Below are 13,567 nucleotides of genomic sequence, written 5' to 3'. Positions count from 1 at the left end.
AATCGCATGTTTCTCAGAATTACTGACGCCCACGGAATGATGCGTATCTTCAATGGTAGTGGTATATGACGTAACAATAACGTTATCACAGCTGCGTCGCTGGCTTGAAAAGGAATTGATAAAAACAAGTATGTAAACAAGACAAGTGATGGGGCAAAAAAAAAAAGGCGACAACGCCAAATGAGAACGCATGCATTCGGCCGAGAATAAGCGAGAATGAACATGTGCCACTGACGCAATCCATTATCAACATGTGAATGCAAGAGATAACATCAAATACATGAGCAAATGACGTAGACAAATAGGCGTCCACACATCTTGTCATCATACCTTACGAAAAATGATGTGAAAACGCTAAGTAATAATAATTAGGGACGACCGGCCACGGTGAAACAGGAGATATGTTCCTCGACTGCGGACGCGCAGGTCGCGGGATGGGATCCCGGCCGCGGCAGCTGCATTTTAGATGGAGCCGGCAATGCTTCAGGCCCGTGTGCTTAGACTTAGGTGCATGTCAAAAAACCCAAGGTGGTTAAAATTTCCGGAGACTATGGCGTCTCTCATAATTATATCGTGGTTTTGGGACGTTAAACACCAACAATTATTTTTATTAAAATGAGGGGCGACGAAAGTAGCGAGGATTTCGCAAACTGAATGGGTAGAAGGGAAAGTTTGTCGAAACATTCAATGACACCAGACCTCACCGCGTTAAAGGTATAAATTATTATTCCTTTTAAAGATGGGAACAGAAAGCAGGCTGAACGTTGACTGCGATGACTTGATAAAATTACTCCCTCGTGAGGAGGAAAATTTTTGATAGCCGAATATTACGAAGGATGACAGCATGAAAGTTATGGTTGTTCAAGCGGTATCTGAACGGCGTTACATTTTTTTTAGCGTACAGTATTTACACCGACTGCCCTTTCCAGCGCAGAGATGTAGGTTTTAGGGTCGCACGTGAATTTACCTTTTGTAGTAACTTTCCCTGATTTCCACTATAAAGCAATGACAGTTTCACTTTCGACATCAACAACAGTTTAAAAAACATGTGCAGTCATTGCGCTGAAAAATGCACCGCCGCCACTAATGATTGAACTCGCAACCGCTGGATTACGAGACCGCCGCTCTACCACCGAGCTACAACGGCGTGTGTGGCAAGCGCTGCATTCTTACGCATTCTTTAGCGAATAGGCGATGCCGAAAGAGCGTGAAATGTAACTGGCCATGGTTTCGTTTGCATTCAATATTAAAGATTCGGTGGCCGAATGCACGGAAGTAACGGGAAAATAACCGCAGACACAATTGACATCGTCCAACAAGAGCGTATCTCGTGTTTTCTCGGGGGGAAAGATGCGCTGATGCAGATTTGCTGCAGATTTGTGAAGATGCAGATTTGTGATGATGCAGATTTGTGATGCAGATTTCTTTTGCCACAGCTCAATATTGCTAAGGGGCAGCAGTCATACAGCATTCATATAAGCATAAAAGCGTCTTGCTTACACCAATAGTACTAATTTATCAAATACTAGAAATGCGTAGACATAAAGGAATGCCGAAAGTGCGGTCTATTTATTGAGAAACGGCCGCGGCAGCTCCTGTAATATATATGGCGTTACGCCGTTGAGTACAAAGTGAGTGGTTCTTCAGCTGCGCCACCGACCGCAATGCGTGGAATGTCGTCGCTTCTTTTTCGTACAACTGATTCATCGATAAACACATTAAAGCGTAGTAGAAAAAAAAACTTTCCTGTCACCCACTTCGGCGTGATTTCTAGAGAAAAAGAAGGAAGCAGCCGCCACTGAGGATCGAACTCACGACCGCCGGTTTACAAGACCAGAGCTCGGCCACTGAGCTATTGCGGCAACGACGGTTGGCGTCACTGAGGAGGCTAAGAATTAGGAAAGCGCCTCTGGCTTAAGCAATATTCATTGTTTAATACCTTCTCATTTATGTCATCATCATCATCATCATCATCATCATCATCAGCCTGTCTACGCCCACTGCAGGGCAAAGGCCTCTCCCATGTTCCGCCAATCAACCCGGTCCTGTGCTTTCTGTTGCCACGTTATACCTGCAAACTTCTTAATCTCATCTACCCACCTAATTTTCTGTCTTCCCCTCACGCGTTTGCCCTCTCTTGGAATCCAGTCAGTTACCCTTAATGACCACCGGTTATCCTGCCGACGTGCTACGTGGCCGGCCCATATCCATTTCTTCTTCTTAATTTCAACTATGATATCCTTAACCCCCGTTTGTTCCCTGACCCACTCTGCTCTCTTCCTGTCTCTTAAGGTTACACCTATCATTTTCCTTTCCATCGCTCTCTGCGTCGTCCTCAATTTAAGTTGAACCCTCTTTGTAAGTCTCCAGGTTTCTGCTCCGTAGGTAAGTACCGGTAAGATGCAGCTGTTATATACCTTCCTCTTGAGAGATAGTGGTAGACTACTATTCATGATTTGATAATGCTTGCCGAATGAGCCCCATCCCATCCTTATTCTTCTAGTTATTTCACTCTCATGGTTCGGCTCCGCGGTTACTAGCTGTCCTAAGTAGACGTACTCCTTTACAACTTCCAGCGTCTCGCCACCTATCGCGAAGCGCTGTTCTCTGCCAAGATTGTTCCACATTACTTTAGTTTTATGCATATTAATTTTCAGACCTACTCTTCTACTTTCCGTATCCAGTTCAGTAATCATGAGCTGTAATTCGTCTCCCGCGTTACTCATCAATGCAATGTCATCAGCGAAGCGCAGGTTACTGAGATACTCTCCATTAACTCTTATCCCTAATTCTTCCCAATCTAGGGCCCTGAAAACCTCCTGTAAACACGCGGTGAATAGCATTGGAGAGATCGTGTCTCCCTGCCGTACGCCCTTCTTTATTGGGATTCTGTCGCTTTCTTTATGAAGGACTATAGTGGCTGTGGATGCGCTGTAGATTTCTTCCATTATGTTTATATAGGCTTCGTCGATGCCCTGATTCCGCAGTGCTTGCATGACTGCTGATGTCTCCACCGAATCAAATGCCTTCTCGTAATCTATGAAGGCTATGTATAGGGGTTGGTTGTATTCCGCGCATTTCTCTATCACCTGATTGATAGTATGAATATGGTCTGTTGTTGAGAAGCCTGTACGAAATCCTGCCTGGTCCTTTGGTTGATTAAACTCTAATGTCGTATTAATTCTGTTAGCAATTACTTTTGTGAATAGCTTGTAGACAACGGACAGTAAGCTGATGGGCCTGTAATTTTTCAGGTCCTTGACGTCCCCTTTCTTATGGATCAAGATGATGTTGGCATTCTTCCAAGATTCTGGTATCCTCCCTGTCGAGAGACACTTCGTATACAGGGTGGCCAGTTTCTCTAACATAATCTCTCCACCGTCTTTCAACAAGTCTGATGTTACCTGATCCTCACCAGCGGCTTTGCCTCTTTGCATTCCCTTTAGGGCTTTCTTTACTTCTCCTGTTAATACTGGTGGGATGTCAGATTCCTCTGGGATATTACTGCTTCTTACGTTATCATCCTGACTGTCTCGGCTGCTGTACAGATCTCTGTAGAACTCTTCCGCTATCTCAACTATTCTATCCATATTGGTTGTGACCTTGCCATCCTTGTCCCTTAACGCATACATCTGATTTTTGCCTATGCACAGTTTTGTCTTCGTAGCTTTGAGGCTTCTTCCGTTCTTTAGAGCATGCTCAATTCTCTCCATATTATACTTTCTTATGTCGGCTACTTTACGCCTATTGATCAACTTCGAAAGCTCCGCCAGCTCTATTTTGTCTGTTGCATTTGAGGCTTTCATAGCTTGACGTTTCTTAATGAGGTTTTTCGTCTCTTGGGATAGCTTACCAGTGTCCTGTCTAACGACTGTACCCCCGACTTCCACTGCACACTCCTTAATGATACTAGTCAGATTATCATTCATTGCGTCAATGCTAAGGTCGGTTTCCTCGGTTAAAGCCGCGTACCTATTCTATCTATTCTATTCTCATTTATGTCATGCGGGTCTTAATGGCAGCTCATTCTTCCCGTAAAATGTAAAGCTTGGCGATGTTAGCACTAAATAACACTCTGGCAACCCATGATTCCGAGCTCAATCCTGTCAACATTGTGTGTGTTTTTGTTTCCTTGTTGGTCTCAGCCAGTCAGCCATCAGACACTGACTTCAAGGTCAGTGTCTGATGAGGCACTGAAAGGTGTCGTGTGCCATTTTTCCAAGTAATCATGGAATGACGCCACGGTATCGGTGTTTATTGCCTTCCGAATCGATTGCCGCAAAAATTTGTCGAATCCGTCAAGATCGAGCGGAGTAACAGGGCTCTGTCGCGCATTTTACGCGCTTTGTCTCTTCTCTCGTCCACTCCGGACCAGTGCGCTGAACATTACACAAAGAGGGATGGCACGGGGGAAATCAGGTATGTCTACGCGCGTCATGAACATGAGCGCCGTTTCCTAAACCTCGACACACCATCACGTTGACCTTGATGCTATCGTTCTCTCCCTTTATGTTTCCTCTGCGTGCAAATGTGGCTAATGTGCAACGATAGCCGATTATGGAGCACGGCGCCAGCACGTAGTGGCACCCTGTTTCACGAAGCGTATCCGACTTAGATGCCGCTCTTCGTTTACGTCAGCTATCGGCCAACAGCAGAAATCTGCTCCTTGACGTTATGCAGCTGCAGCTGTAGATAGTGAGGACGGGCCTCTGTATGAAGAGAGCGCATTTGAGAATGGCAACATCTCGCTTCGCTTGTAAACGCTGCTTGCCACGGACCATTGCGAGATTTGGCTGAGATATTCACAGGAGCGAATGTTTCCCGTTTTGCGTGTTTGTTCACCAAGTGCGAGGGTTGCTTCATGACCACTTCAAAGCAAATTTCACCTTAAAAAATAGCCTTTGCATTGCTGCGTCTTTGCACACCTCTGCAGTCTTATGAGGGTGCATTGAAAAAGCCGCATTTTATCCCTTTTGAACACAAGAATTGTTGTCTGGCATAACAAAGAACGATGTCTGCCTCTAATATGATACCTGTACGAGTCCTCAGTTTCAGGTTCCTCAACATGCTCTTTCCAGTACCATTCCAAGCATTTCGTATATGTAACAGCTGTTCTACATAAATTCATGTGAATGGGTATGAACATATGTCAGTTTTTTAGCATGTTGGGCTGATATAGTTCGTTCCCTGACATTTTATTCTGGCTTTTTTTTTTTTTTTGCATGAGGGTGAACCAAACATAAAAACACTTACTGTCTCGATAAAGTAAGCATAATAAGAAGCGGTCGTCATTTCAAGTGCAAGAGCGAAAAAGCGCGAGTGATGAAGTTCGATTTCATTTGCAGTAACGCGTTTAGGGCAGGAGAGGAGTCGAAATACAGAGACAAGAGTTGGTCGGTGCTTTTGGTTTAGAAACCGTCGTCCGTGGTTCTTGCGGTTGTAGCACGAAAATTATTAAATGCTACGAAAGGTAACCTACTAAGAAGTCACGAAACTGTACCACAAGTAGATAAATCGGCGAATTTTCCATTTCTCGCACCATACAGATAGCTAGTTAAATCACGGGGCGAAGTATTGCGGTGAAGTTTCGTTGAAATAGCTCTTGTTATGTTTGGAATTTTATGAACTCAAACTAAGCGCTACTCTATTATGTCGTGATTAACACAGTGCTATGCTAAGCTCATAGTGAAAACTAGGCCTCTGGCTTGTGCTTGAATATTGGTTGGTTGGTCGGCTGCTTTGTGCACCAGCGCAGCCCGTGCAATGGGACATGAATCGGGTGGTATACAGCTTAATACTGTCGCGAACGTACACTCATAGGCTTTCTCCTTCATCATTTCTTATATAATGGTGCCTGAAGTGCGCACAAGTCACCAATTTTTTAATGACAAAAACAAAATCAATTTCAATCGACAATTCGCTCTGAAACAGGTGTATTTTAGCACGACTCAGTTTCCTGCCACGCAATGAATACATTTGTAGTGCGGAGATACAATATGACTGCTTCATTTCATAAACCGAAGAAATCCCTAAAATGAAGAAATAAATAATCGTAAATAAATAACAAAACTTCATGCACGGGCGTTGTGAGTCAATCGTGACTCAATACTAATTTTCCTCGCGATTTGAAAACCTGGCCAGTAAATATGAGTGTCCCAGCATGATATTGCAAGTAAACAGCAGCTGACGATTGACTATTAAAGTGAGAAACGGCCAGAAAAACTACCGGGCAATCTCCGACCGTCTCAAAGAACTGAAGTGTAATTCTAATGAAATCTTCAAAACGATGATGCGTTAATGTCATTAGCCTTCAGGCACAGTAATTTGTAATATGGGTCGTGGGACGTGGATTCTGGAAACCGTACGAATACTGCCTGTTTGGACAGCTCTGCCCCAGAAGCATTGAGGAGCAGCGCGAGTGGTCCCAGGTGGCATGAATGGCATGCAAACGCACTTCTTAAAGCATGTTCCATGGATATACTGGCACTCTCTCAGGTGACTCAATCTTCCAACATCGGATTGTGACTTGCCGAGCTACTTCAACTTGCAACAACTTACTAATATTCTGCTCCTGCTCGAATCGATATATAGACGGTCAGAAACACTGTAGTAATCACCAGATCAAAGAACGACTGCTTGAAAGCAGTGAAATTTGATATGGGAGGCGGTCATATCGGATTTGTTCGGTACATGGGTCGTGGGTGTGTCTACAGCATACACCTTACCCTGACTGCTGGGTGAACTGTGGCTGCTTGGCTAAATCAACGACCTATCTTCGATGAAAGGCCGAACGTTGAAGAGCTTGGCCAGCACCCGCTACGTTGTCGGCTGTCACTGTACACAGTAAAGCTCGACTGGCTGCGGTGGAGGGGGGTAAGAACGTAAGCGTGTTGTCCACAGTTCACTTTTGATTCCTGTTGATTGCTCCTTTTTTGCTTTCTTCGCCCCGCATTGATAAGGTTTGGAAGTTATCAGCGTTGCTTTGCCTGACTTACGAACAACTTGGGTAACTAAAGCGCACGCTGTTTGCTGTATTTGCAAAGTGATAACTTGGGCAGCTCAGTTTGCGCGCGACCGCTTCCGCGCGCTTCAATGTATTGAACTTCGGTATTTGCTTTGTGCAACTGGGCCGATTGTAGAGAGTTGGTGCCCATTAATTTTTTTCTTCGCTGAAAACGAAATATACAAACAAAATCGGCAGTTTTCCACTCTTGAACGCAAGAAGGCGATAGCATGGCTGCACTGAGGTAAGACAAATGCGCGGCAACGGGCACGTGCATATGTTTTGCTTCGACCCCTTTCGAACGCCTCATGCAAGCAGTTTTTTCTTCTTTTTTTTTCGAAGGTATTGCAAATCGGTTATGCGAACTCAGAAAGTGAAATTGACAAACACTCGTTGGTAGCATGAAGCCACAAGGAAATTTGTACCGATTTGCTTGGGGTTTTGCTGTCCTTCTCTTCTTAAAAGGTGTGCACACTTATCGATGTACCCGCTATGCCTCTGTCAGGCAATACGCGCGACTAAGACGCTGCACACTTTGTTGCTGTTATAGCTGATGCTACTTGTGAATGATGGTTGAACCCTTCGTAATGTGTGGGAAGGTTTAATGCAGTCATTCGATACGAAGTCCACCTGCATGATGCGACGCCTGACGCGACTCTACGGTTCTGCCGCGCAGTAATATACGTCTCTTAATTTCACTCTCCGCCCGGTATGACACCTGTATGTTGTCTTTTTCCGGAGCCCTTCCAAACACTGTCCTGACTCTGCGCAAGAACACTTGACTGCCGTGGTTTCGATTTCAGCTACAGCCCCGTTTCGTGCTGTTGTTTTTTATCCGAGCAATGCCGAGTGCTTCTTTCTTATGTGGCGAAGGCTCGATTTTCATTCGGCTCCGTGCAAGATCGTCGGTAAGGCCACCGCAAACGTAAACATATAGCTTGGTCCTTAATAGCGTGATGTTTCTTTATGTAAAACTTAATGTAAAACTGGTGGGTTTGATGTCATGTACTTCTTGCGCTTATAAAGTTTACTTAAGGATTGATATCGTAGTAGGATAAGCCAGCCTTGCGCAAGCAGATAGAATATTCGTTTCTGTCACACTATTTTCATGTTCAAACGCAACATAGAAGGTCGATTCCTACGCTGTCGAAGCTTGGGAACAGAGGCGGTCTAGAACATGTCGCAAGCACCATCAGCAATTGCGGTCACGGTCGTCACCATGGAAGGGCAACATGGGCAGTGAGGAGAGGCAAATAATTGTAATAATAATCAATTTCGAAATAAAACACATGACCAGCTTTATTTTACACAGAACAACATGTTATTTTAGCTTGGTTTATGTGGACGTAAATCATTCATTAGAAATAATAAACTGTCTTTTTGTTGCCTGTTTGAAGAGGGAAAAATAGGGAGGAAAGGGCCGATCAAGGGGATGCATAAAAGAGCTCTTGAAAAGTCAGCCTGTTCCTATAAGCTCCCGTCAAATGTTATCGTGCTTCGCTCCTCCCTTTATCCTCTGGATTTGGGCGACCCGAAATTTGCGCTGTCCGAGCGCGCTGTTTTCAAGTTCTGTTAAATAAAGAGCGAATGTTTTCTTTGAAGTACGAATGGAAATAAAAGCACCGCAAAAGCGACGACGTCAGTGGTATTCATGCGACTGCGGTGATTTAAGGAACGACGCGACCGGCCTAGAAACAGTCAACACGTGGTGAGAAATTCCTTGTGCGGGGGTGCCATGAATGGTGTAGGTATCGATAGATCGTTAGACTGCCTGACAGATGAATTCTCTTTTCACCCTTCGCTATAGTGTTTTGATACCCTAAATATCACGGTATCAGAACGTCCGGTGATGTCACTAGCTGAAGAGTTACACGCAGCAGCGTCAAGTCTGACGTCATACCGCCGCCAAAACTTTAATGCAGGAGGAAGCTTCTATTTTGCCAGTGTCACTGTTTGGTCCGTGTCACTGGACTTGTATGACTAGGGGGAAGGTGGGGGGGGACATAACCTACTCAGGCCGCTTCTTGTTTCCCATTTTTTTGACAGCATCACTACTGCCACAACTAGGGTTAAGAGCAACGTTTTGCTGTACCAATGACGTCATTGGTGACGTTTTTGGACCAGTCACGTGACTCTCCCGTATGCGACGGTGATCGAAACTTCCGCTACTGCGCGTTTTTAAGTATCCTAACCTACACCACTTGAAGCTTGAAAAGCCACAATCCCTAGGTTCTAATTAAGGAAAACTGCACGATGCCATGTCAGTAACGCTCGTTCCAGGCTTTACGCGCAAGCATATTTCTTGCGATGTTGAAAAGGCAGGAATGTAAAGTGCTTCCAGCTGTTTGAATTGCGCATATCTTCTTTCTGAAACATTGCAAAATTTACTATATTCGCCACCTTATTCGTTGACCTTTAAGAAGGAAATATGTTTACAATCTGGCTACCAGCCGCATATTTTAAAAACATCCATACCATATCCCTAAGGCAGGGATCGAGTTCTGAAATTCACGCAACGCTGAATATATTCCCGTTATATTCGTCGTTACAATGTTACAGTGTGTTCTTGTCACTTTAATATCGAACCCATGTGCATAAATATGTTCACGGCGCATTGTGATACGCAACCGATAAGTCCGTTTATAGCGGCATTTTTCTTTAGATCACTAAAAATTAAGTTAGTGCAGAATCTCCTTTGACACTCGTGTACGTGACGCGTAAGCATAGAGTTTTGTTCTAGGTTGGATATCCTTCCCTAGAACGCTGTTTTCTGGCGGCATTCGCATGGCTTCTCTCATCTTCTTGCAAGTGCTTGTCAGCGTGTGCAACGGCCACCTGGCGCGGGCATACCGCCACCACAGAAACGCGAGTCGGACGTCAAATTTTCTCAAAGCTGGAATTTTCCTGATCTCTACAATCCTCTATGTTGGCTTTACATCTTATTCTGCAGATGTCTTTTATTCCACTACTGTACAGTTTAACGTACTATTCATAGAAAGCGTTGTCCTTTATTGTTGGTGTTTCACCGCGGATACTAAGGGTCTGCTCACGCTAGCGACAAGCCTACCACAACGGCGCGGTGCCGCAGAACGTCGGCCGTCGCCGCACGCGTGAGAGCTGTCCAACTTGTACGGCAAGCTTCGCCGGCAAGCCTCTGAAAAACATGGCCGCACTGCTAAAAGCGGTTGTCGTCCACCTCGAATCTATCAAGAGGCCGCGGTGCGCTCTGCAGCGTGCAAGCTCCGAACTGATGCTTCCATTTGCTTTGATTCATGTGTTTAAGCTTCGACAGCAACGTATTCGCGCCAATTCGACACTGTTTTTGAGAGCCATACTCAAATAATCGATGCTGTAGGCTTAGCGAGTCGAGATGGGCGCTTTCGAATGCTCGGAGGACATAGATTACGCGTTTGTTAGTTGTTTCTAATCCTCTATAGCTGGCGCCACTTGATCTGGCGCCAGCTAGGGGACACTTTATTTGATTTTACGCGACGCTTTTCTTTATGCCGGACCGACTAAAACGCTTTATTGACTGCCGGAATCATGCCTGGCAACGACACGGACGACATCCGCACTTTTAGCGTGAAAAGCGCGGAAAAAAATGCAAGCAGCTCGAAGCGTCCCGCGGCAGACGCAGACGACGGGGAAAGCCGAAAGCAGACGACGCGGTGCGCCGTAGTCATGGCAACCGCTCCTCCGTCGCTGATTGGCCACGTCGCTCTGCGGCAGACGGAGGACGGCGAGAAAATGGGTCTCGGACCTATTCTGCGAGCGGCAAAGAACGGCTGAAGTGCGCGAACGAAATCGCTTGCGCACGGCAGCCTGAGTACGTCAAACGGCGAGCTGCCGTGCCGCTAGCGTGAACGGGCCCTAAGTATCGATATGGTCCTGATACATTAATAATTTGGAAATGTGGGTGGGTAATGTAGCCGTTAGAACACTCGCCTTTGGAGCGTGAGGGCCCTGTTTAAACCCCACTCCGCCAAGTAAATTTATTTGTATTGACCTTTCTTTTTTTTTTTTGCGATGATAGCCTTAACGGACGGACTGTTTTCTCGTTGAGTCGGACGATGGTTTGCTCACACACTTGGAAAAACTCGCGCCAGTTCCACACCGTGAAAATTGTACAAGCTGCGGAGCAGATCTGAGGATTTTCCTGCCTCTGCTGACGCTTGGCTTGCCTCCGAGTCTTTCGAATTTGAGGGTTATAACCTCGCATTCCCTGGCGCTTCGCTGGCTCGGACAGACGAATTAGCTTTTCGGCGACGCCTGCGTTCACGGTGAAGTGCGCTAGAGTTCCAAACGTGCAGCCTGCTCGCCGTCCTTGGCGGGAAAAGAAACCTTTATTTGTTATACAGTCGCGCCCTCTCTTGACATATCTTGGTATTGAGTTGACCCGTGGCGCCCTCTTTTGGCTTATTTTCGTATTTTCTTTGTGGTGACATCGCGTCCTAAGTGGAGGCGTAAAGCCGACTCGTGAGAAACGGCTGTGGCCTGAAGAAAGGCGAAGCAGGCGCGTGGCTCAGGGCAAGAGCAGCGCGTGCGACGCTCTTCCTCCGACAAAGATGGACCGTCAGCTAGAGCCTTCTGTCGAGTAAATACTGATCTTCACTGTGACCCGTCGTTCTCACTTTTTTTGTACGCCACAAACTTGATCTGTAACGTGCTGTTTTGACATATTTACGTATTATGTGCATGATGCCAAGCGACGACACGAGACGACAGAACAAGCGCCAAAAGTGCTTCGCGCTTAGAAACGCAAGGCACGGTCACACACGCACACGCCCTCACATTCAGGCACCAAACACGTACAGCGCCTTCGTAGAGCGCTGTACGGGCTTGGTGTCTGAATGTGGGGGTGTGTGCGTGTGTGAATGTCGGTGTGTTTGCGCTCTAATATTTTTTTAAATGCTCTACCAACTTGCTCAACAACAAGTCCGTGTTGACAGACATTGACTTCCATTAGCTGGCAATTGCTGTTACAATTGAGGGTTGCCATTCCTGCTAATATTAAGCGGATTTGGGCTTCTTTTTTTGCCGTGTCGTTTGTAGATTTTCCAGTCGCTTATCCCGTTTTCGAGGCTCACTTGAATTTTCGCAGCAAATAATTAAGGTACTTTAGTGATCATAACCCTCACCGATAGCGCGTTTGTCGTTTGCTAATAGTGCATTTGTCGATGACTTTTAGTAGATGAGTGTTGAAGTCAAACATACGTTGGGGCAATGAACTAGTAACGTTAATCATGCATTGGCAAACGTGCATTTAACCAAATGGAGACCCTGGAGACAATGTTAAAAAAGTAAATATGTGCTTTCGTTCATAGTTGCGCATATTTAAGCTGTAAAAAATAACTTAAGTGATTTTTTCAATTCCGGACCTTCCTATCTGTGTGAATTTTTTTTTTTCATTATGAATAAAAATATTTTCAAGAATGGGAAAAGTATTAATTTTACGCTCTTTTGGGCTTCTTCACGAAAGTCGGGCCACTTTGTTTCGTCTTTTTTCGGGATGACTGTTTGTTTGTTCGCTCGGTAGCATCTGGCAACTCTGTGGTAAATGTGCACTTGAGCATGTAGCGAGCACGTCTCAAGTTTTCCTTACACCTGCCAGCACATAGCGCCCCAGAAATGGCAGCATAAATAATAAAGTGAGAGATTCAAAGTAATACCTTAGAGGAAGAAAAAATACGTAAACAACGGACACTACCATAGAGCCATGCGGGTGAAATAAACAGCAAGGGAGTCGAGCGAGGGCTTCCCTTCTCGTGAAATGCATTGGGACACCAAGTGGTCGCTTATGATAGTTCGCAAGTATGGGGTTTGATCACGTGCGCGCGCCGTTTATACAGAGTCGTTAACACCGTGAACTTGTCGCTTAGTTACCACGAGTACGTTTAACTGTTCCAATTGAGTAATAGGCGACAGCACACCGCCGTACCCTACTTTTGTAAATTATATTTTAAGAGAGCAGAATAAGTTAAAAAGAGCAGTGAAGCAAAATATTGCATTCTATAGGATGGTGCTGAATATCTCACATACAGAATCCACAAGCATTCTTTAGTGCTAAAATTGACGAGTTTATAATGTAAGTGAGCACCAAGCCACATTTTCCTCCTAATACGGCAAATAGAGTGCTTGATAACCAATGGAAGTTACGTTAAGTGGGATGGGCATTTCTTATTTGCACATTTACTAACGTCCCTTCGCTAACCAACGGGTACAATAGCGGCACCTGCCATCGTCGCCGCTATAGCTCAGTGGCAGAGCGCTGGTCTTGTAAACCAGCGGTCGTGAGTTCGATCCTCACTGGCGGCTGTTGTTTTTTAAGATATTTATTTTTGTTTTTAATAATAATTGCTGGGTTTTGACGTGTCAAGAGGACGACGTCATTATGAGGCACACCGTAACGGGGTACTCCGTATTAATTTGACCAATCCGGGGTTTCTTCAACGTGAACCTAAATATAGGCGAACGGATGTCCTTTGCATTTCGCCCAATCGAAAAGCGACCGCCATGGCTGGGAATCAAACCCACGCCCTTGAGGTTAGCGGCCTGACACATTAC

The 13,567-nt window shown here is 45.4% G+C and overlaps 1 protein-coding gene and 1 non-coding gene across 2 annotated transcripts in view; both read left to right on the top strand.

The window, feature by feature from the left end:
* LOC119395053 (phospholipid-transporting ATPase ABCA3-like) overlaps nucleotides 1-13,567 on the top strand; it is a 263,150-nt gene that overhangs the window by 15,238 nt on the left and 234,345 nt on the right. The gene's annotated exons all lie outside the window — the stretch shown is intronic.
* Trnat-ugu (transfer RNA threonine (anticodon UGU)) lies at nucleotides 13,247-13,318 on the top strand. Its single transcript has one exon. It is a non-coding gene; the product is annotated as a tRNA-Thr (tRNA).

The sequence above is a fragment of the Rhipicephalus sanguineus genome, chromosome 5 (genome assembly GCF_013339695.2).
Source record: "Rhipicephalus sanguineus isolate Rsan-2018 chromosome 5, BIME_Rsan_1.4, whole genome shotgun sequence".
Taxonomy (NCBI): Eukaryota; Metazoa; Arthropoda; class Arachnida; order Ixodida; family Ixodidae; genus Rhipicephalus; species Rhipicephalus sanguineus.
Note: the sequence above shows the minus strand (reverse complement) of the source record. Positions and strands in the feature narration are given on the sequence as shown.